Here is an 8,053-nt window from a genome sequence, read left to right on the forward strand (position 1 = left end):
GGGATTTTCTGCCTTGATATTCTGGGGTTTAAGGCAGTGTAGAAGGACCTCCAGTTCAAAGCAGATCTTGTGGGATTTTCTGCCTTGATATTCTGGGTTATATGGCTGTGCAGAAGGTTCCTTGCTCTTTCTTTTTAAAACACTTTGATTTGGCTATTTCACTACATCATTGTATATCATGGAACTTGGGGCCATTCCACAGAGCCCTATATCCCAGAATATCAAGGCAGAAAAATCCCACACTACCTCCTTTGAACTGGAATATATGGCATGTGGACTCAGATATCCCAGAGCCCTTCCACACAGCCCTATATCCCAGAATATCAAGGCAGAAAATCCCACACTACCTGCTTTGAACTGGAATATATGGCATGTGGACTCAGATATCCCAGAGCCCTTCCACACAGCCCTATATCCCAGAATATCAAGGCAGAAAATCCCACAATACCTGCTTTGAACTGGAATATATGGCATGTGGACTCAGATATCCCAGAGCCCTTCCACACAGCCCTAAATCCCAGAATATCAAGGCATAAAATCCCACACTATCTGCTTTGTACTGGAATATATGGCATGTGGACTCAGATATCCCAGGGCCCTTCCACACAGCCCTATATGCCAGAATATAAAGGCAGAAAATCCCACAATATCTGTTTTGAACTGGGATATCTGAGTCCACATTCAGATGTGGGATTTCCTGCCTTGATATTCTGGGATATAGGGCTCTGTGGAAGGGCCCTTGGTAAGGAGAGGCAAGTAACAAATACAATTAATTATTTTTATCATTACCATTATTTTTAATTATTAAAAAGATGCTTCTCCGCCTTACAAATAATAATAGTACTTAAACCAAAGACATACCCTGGAAAGCTTTCTATATCCCACAAATGTCCACTTCAAGAGAGACAGAAGTTCTTCCAAGTTTCTTCAGAGGCATTTCCTTCTTTCAACCCAACAGCCACCCAAAGGGGAATTGGATGGATTTGGGGACGAGCTCTACATTCAGTACTTTTACTGCTGGAAGAAGGACAGAGACTAACTACTAGCCTTTCCTACCTTGGCTTTTTTTCCCTTACCTAAGAGAGAGAGAGATGAGCTTCCACTTTCGTTTCCAATCAGACAGAGCTGCAGAGAAGGCGCCTTGCTTACAGATCCATCTCACCCTGCTCACCAGCCAGCCTTGGGGCCAGGCTTTGCAAAGATCCGCCTAAACAACAGGAGCAGCAGCATCTGATCCCAGAGGCAAAAAAACCCCAGCCAATAATGGCCTTCCTTTCCACCTGAGCTCCCCTGGTGGCTACCTTTTCTACCTGCAGGGCTCCTGTGCTTTCCAGTGGGCGAGGAATCAACAAGAGAAGGTTTTCTCTCACTTAATACATTTGCTCTATCTGAAATTAAATCCAATCAGAAGTGAATAATGCAAATTCTTTTCCTCTTGATTTTCCAGGGAAAAGGGGACCCACTTATCAAAAGTGGTGGGTTTTTTTCTCTTAATTTTCTCCCCCAGGAGATCACAGAGACCTGGCAACACAACATACCTTAGGTGCATCTACATTGTATAGTTAATGCAGTTTGATACCTCTTAAAAGCCAGGGCTCAATGCTATGGAATCATGGGAGGCACCAGCACTCTTTGGTAGGGCCCTTCCACACAGCCCTATATCCCAGAATATCAAGGCAGGAAATCCCACATTATCTCAGATAACCCACTTCAAAGCAGATATTGTAGGATTTTTCTGCCTTGCTATTCTGGGATATTGGGCTGTGTGGTAGGACCCTCAGAGATTAGCAGTCTCTTCTGCCCCTGCTACTAAATGACCAAATCCACAGGTTTTTTCCTATTAGAAGGAGCTTTTATCAAGGAGATATTCCTCTGAGCATTTGCAAACCTCAAGAGAATAATTGGCATCCATAAATCGGTGCAAAACTTTCAGAGGAAGGTACAATGTGTTGGTGAAGGCTTTCATGACCAGAATCACTTGGTTGCTGTGAGTTTTCTGGGCTGTATGGCCATGTTCCAGAAGCATTCTCTCCTGACGTTTCACCCACATCTGTGGCAGGCATCCTCAGAGGTTGCGAGGTCCGTTGGAAACTAGGCAAGTAAGGTTTCTATATCTGTGAATGTCCAGGGTGAGAGAAAGAACTCTTGTCTGTTTGAGGCAGGTGTGAATGTTGCAATTGGCTGGCGTGATTAGCATTGAATGGCCTTGCAGCTTCAAAGCCTGGCTGCTTCCTGCCTCAGGGAATCCTTTGTTGGGAGGTGTTAGCTGGCCCTGATTGTATCCTGTCTGGAACTTTGTTTCTACAAGACATCCTGCAACACGTTTTGCTATTGTTTTTCAATGACTGTCTCATTGAGTCTCAACCAATTCAACTTAGCTTTTAGTAGCTACAAAAACGAAATTTTTGGAGTATAGCAACTGCTTTCAAAGTAAGTATCACACAGTTAAACAGGAAATATCACATTTCAAACCAGGAACAGAACATGTTTCAATTTTTGTTACATAGTGTAATGTATTTCCCGCCTCGACGGCCCTGTTTCCTGCTTGAGTCGGCTTTCCTGAGTTGCCATTTTTAAATTCTGAGATGATTTCGTACTACCATCCTGCAGAGGAAAATAAAATGGGCTACTTTGAAACAAGCAAGGAATTTTCCAATAAGAACAACCTTTCCTTCTTTTACTCAGGGCCCTTCCACACAGCCTTATATCCCAGAATATCAAGGCAGAAAATCCCACATTATCTGAGTGTGGACTCAGATAACCCAGTTCAAAGCAGATATTGTGGGATTTTCCACCATGATAATCTGGGTTGTATGGCTATGTGGAAGGACCCTACATGAAACACAAAACGTGGCAAGCATTTGGCTTATTCAAAGTACAGAGATATTTATCTACTGAGGATTAGTTTCAAAAGTCTCATTATATAAAATGGCATCCCTTGTATAAAATGGCAGAAGCAAGGCTTGCTTTTTCTACTTTTGTTTGGAAAATTTGCAAGTGGTTGAAGGCTGAATCCATGGACCCCGGGGGCTGACTGAGGGCCCTTCCACACAGCAATATGACCAGAATATCAAGGCAGACAATACATAATATCTGCTTTGAACTGGGTTATCTGAGGGCCCTTCCACACAATGCCTCAAAATGGCTGCCTCGTGAGGGAACACTCTGGCTCCTTCCACACAACTGTATAAAATCCACATTGAAATGGGTTATATGGCAGTGTAGACTCAGAGTCCTTCCACACAGCACTATATCCCACAATATCAAGGCAGAAAATCCCACAATATCTGCTTTGAACTGGATTATCTGAGTCCACACTCAGATAATGTGGGATTTTCTGCCTTGATATTCTGGGATATAGCGCTGTGTGGAAGAGCCCTGAGTCTACACTGCCATATAACCCATTTCAATGTGGGTTTTATATATCTCTGTGGAAGGAGCCTGAGTGTTCCCTCATGAAGCAGCCATTTTAAGGCATTGCTTCGAGGCCTCCATTTTGTGAGCTCTCACGCTGAGGGGGAAAAGGAAGGGGCCTGAGGCTGTGGAAGTTGAGGTCCAAAACACATAGAAGGCCCAAGTTTGCCCATGCCAGATCTACACTGTAGAATTAATCCAGTTTGAAGTGTTTTGGACTTCAAGCACCAACCAAAGTTAGTAATATTGGAAGCTGAAATCCAAAACATCTGGAGGACCAAATGTTGGAAACCACTGGTGCAGGGCAAAAGGTTCCCACAGTGCTAAGTGGACCTTATTTCTGATTAAACATGTTAGTTATTTCAGTTTAAAGCAGCATTTGTCAACCTGGGAGTTGGGTTAGGGGTTGCCAAAGACCATCAGAAAACACAGTATCTTCTGTTGGTCATGGAGATTTGTGCAGGAAGTTTGGCCCAATTCTATCATTGGTGGAGTTCACAATGCTCTTTGACTGTAGGTGAACTATAAATCTCAGCAACCACAACTTCCAAATGTCAAGCTCTCTTTTTCCCTAAACTCCACCAGTGTTCACATTTGGGCATATAGAGTATTTGTGCCAAGTCTGGTCCAGATCCATCATAGAATCATAGAGTTGGAAGAGACCTCATGGGCCATCTAGTCCAACCCCCTGCCAAGAAGCAGGAATATTGCATTCAAATCACCCCTGACAGATGGCCATCTAGCCTCTGTTTAAAAGCTTCCAAAGCTTCCATTATTTGAGTCCACAGTGCTCTCTGGATGTCAGTGAACTACAACTCCAAAATTCAAGGTCATTGCCCACCAAACCCTTCCGGTATTTTCTGTAGGTCTTGGGAGTGCTGTGTGCCAAGTTTGGTACAATTCCATAATTGTTGGAATTCAGAATGCTCTTTGATTATAGGGGAACTATAAATCCCAACAGCCACAACTCCCAAATGTCAAGGTCTGTTTTCCCCAAACTACATCGGTGTTCACATTTGGGCATATTGAGTATTCTTGCCAAGTCTGGTTCAGATCCATCATTGTATGAGTCCACAGCGCTCTCTGGATGTAGGTGAACGACAACTCCCAAACTCTTGGTTAATGCCCACCAAACCCTTCCAGTATTTTCTGATGGTCATCAGAGTTCTATGTGTCAAGTTTGGTTCAATTCCATCGTCGGTGGAGTTCAGAATACTCTTTGATTGTAGGTGAACTATAAATCCCAGCAAGTACAACTCCCAAATGACAAAACTAATGCCCCCCAACCCCATCAGTATTCAAATTTGGGCTTATCAGGTATTTGTGCACAATTTGGTCCAGTGAATGAAAATACATCCTGCATATCGGATATTTATATTATGATTCATAACAGGAGTAAAATGACAGTTGTGAAGTAGCAACAAAAATAATGTTATGGTTGGGGGTCACCACGACATGAGGAACTGTATTAAGGGGTCGCAGCATTAAGAAGGTTGAGAAACACTGGTTTAAAGATTCTGAGCCATCTACCATCTGTTTTGAAAGGTCCTATGCGTAATTAAAGCATTGAAAGCAAACCAATGATAGCCGTAGCATGACTATACGGTGTTCAATGACAGCAGTACTTGCAGAATCAAATTCGATAAAAGCAACACTCAGCAATAGAACAGCGAAGTTCTACTAACAGGCCAAAACAGATGTTACCAATCATACATCCGATCGATATAATTGAATGATACAATTGGAATCATTCAAACATCCCCGATGAAGAGTATATCTTACAATTGGTTTCCTATAACTGGAACAGTCTATAATTGGTTACCAGTATAACTGGAAGAGTCTACTGATATATCTTAAGAACTATGTTTCCTACCTCCATCTTAATCAGAGCTCCAAAATTAGTTATTGGGTTGTTGTAGGTTTTTTCGGGCTATATAGCCATGGTCTAGAGGCATTCTCTCCTGACGTTTTGCCTGCATCTATGGCAAGCATCCTCACTACCTCTGAGGATGCTTACCATAGATGCAGGCGAAACGTCAGGAGAGAATGCCTCTAGACCATAGCCATATAGCCCGAAAAAACATACAACAACCCAGTGATTCCGGCCATGAAAGCCTTCAACAATTAGTTATTGTTCCAATACTGACAAAAGGTAGTTAGTTACACTTTGTAGAACTATTTTCATTCGTAGTTCAAAGGTAGATACAAGTTACCTTTTTGAGGAAGTGGGAAACTGGTGTGGCAGAAATCAGTATCTGCATAATTGTAACAACTTGAACAGTACTGCTATGCTTCAAGCAGTGTGAATTTATGCCTTGTTAGATTAGTTATCAAATAATATTAACTTTATGTTATTAGAAAAAATGATTTAATGTCTTATTGCAGACAGAATTGAAAGACCTTAGAATAAACGGACTGAGTTGATTGAAGGTCAAAATCTCAGGTCAGAGGACATTAATCTACCACAGCTGCTGATAAAAAGGTAGGACCAAAACATCTCATCATGTTTGTTGTGTTTGTGTGTGCTTCACAGTGCATAAACCCTTCGAATGTTATACTTGTTTATTATGTTTTGTACATTACTGGAAGCATTTTTCTCCCATCTGTATTGTTTCTGGAGAGCTGGACCATCCAGCAATAAAACTGAGGGAATAAAAATCTTTCTGTACCTCTTAAATCAAGGACTGGTGGTCTCTGGCTTGTGTAGTAAGGTAAGAAGCAGTAAGAAGCCACACCTTGAAACTGTTGAGCCATTAAGTGCTAATCAAGGTGGCCAATTGAAACATTCACACCTACCTCCAACAGACAAGTTTTTTTCTTCCACTTTGGACATTCTACAGATATATAAACCCCATTTTCCTAGTTTCCAACAGACCTTACAACCTCCGAGGATGTCTGCCATAGTGGCAGGCGAAACGTTAGGAGATAATGCTTCTGGAACATGGCCATACAGCCTGAAAAGCTTACAACAACCCAGTGATTGTATAATTAAGTACTTGGGAGTGACAATACCTGTTAATTACTCAAGTTAACAAAATTAAATTTTGATAGATTTAGGGAAATCCAAGAAAGACTGGAATACAAAAATTTAAATCTCTCATGGTTCAGTGGAATAGCCATTTTAAAAATGAAGATATTATCTAAATTTAACTTCCTTTGTTTGAGGCAAGTGTGAATGTAACAATTGGCAACCTTGATTAGCATTGAATGGCCTTGCAGCTTCAAAGCCTGGCTGCTTCCTGTCTGGGGGAATCCTGCAGACTAATTCAACCAGAAAAGTCAGTCATAGCAGAGCACTTGATGAACCAACCTAGGCACAGCATATTATTTGAGAACATAGAAATGCTGGACCACTCTAACAACCATGGCATCAGACTGCACAGAAAAACCATTGGAATCCATAAGCATGTGGACAATTTCAACAAAAAGGAAGAAACCATGAAAATGAACCAAATCTGGCTACCAGTATTCAAAAACTCAAAAATCAGGGCAATAAATAAAAAACAACACTCAGAAAACAGGGGAATTCCAGACAAGAAACAATGAGGGCCAGCTAACACCTCTGAGCAAAGATTTTCCCCTAGGAAGGAGGCAGCCAGGCTTTGAAGCTGTAAGGCTATTCAGTGTTAATCAAGGTGTCCAATTGCAACATTCACTTGCCTCCAATAGACAAAGAGTTATTTCTTCCACCCTGGAGATTCCACAGATATATAAACCCCACTTGCCTAGTTTCCAACAGACCTCACAACCTATGAGGATGCCTGCATAGATGTGGGCGAAACATCAGGAGAGAATGCTTCTGGAACATGGCCATACAGCCTGGAAAACGCACAGCAACCCAGTGACTCTGGCCATGAAAGCCTTCGACAACACAGCACTTAATATGTATGTGTGTATACATGTGTGTGTGTGTAATGTTCTGCCAAAGTGATACTTAATTTATTACAATTACCTTTAGCAATTGCCAAGAATATAAAGCCTGACAGGCCTTGCAGACAGTTTTTATTATCCAGAAAGTGGAGGAGGCATCAAGGAGGTGATGACAGAAGGTACATCCAAACACCCATGGTTGAATGCTATGAAATAATGGGATTTATCACTTTAAACAGGTCTTTAACCTTTCTTGCCAAAAATATGCTCTTGCCTCCCCAAACTATAAAGATTTCCTAGCACTGAGCCATGATAGTTAAACTGCATTAAATCTACAGTGCTGATGTACCCCTGGTTAATGGGGAGGAAGGGGTGGGATCCTTAGGTGGGGTGACTATGTTCACCTGGAATTAGTCATATAGTGGGAAAGGGTAGCCAAGCACAGTAAAGACATGTATTCTACACTTGTAAAAAAAGCTGAATATAATAAACTTGGGAAAATGCTGGGTATGATCCCATTCTCAGGAATATTTAAAAAGAGGTGAGTTCATGATGGATGGGAGTTTTTGAAAAGCAAGATATTGGAGGCAGTTTCAATGAGAAGGAAAAATACCTTCTCATTAAAACTGAGAAACTAGAATGGATGTCTAAAGATCTTTCAACTGAAATACGATTTAAAGGGGATGTGTCCCAAAAAAATGAAAAGGGGAAACCACTAAAGAGGAACTTAAACAAATAGCCAGCATGTATAGGGAGGAAATCAGAAAAA

The sequence above is a fragment of the Anolis sagrei genome, chromosome 2 (genome assembly GCF_037176765.1).
Source record: "Anolis sagrei isolate rAnoSag1 chromosome 2, rAnoSag1.mat, whole genome shotgun sequence".
Classification (NCBI taxonomy): domain Eukaryota; kingdom Metazoa; phylum Chordata; class Lepidosauria; order Squamata; family Dactyloidae; genus Anolis; species Anolis sagrei.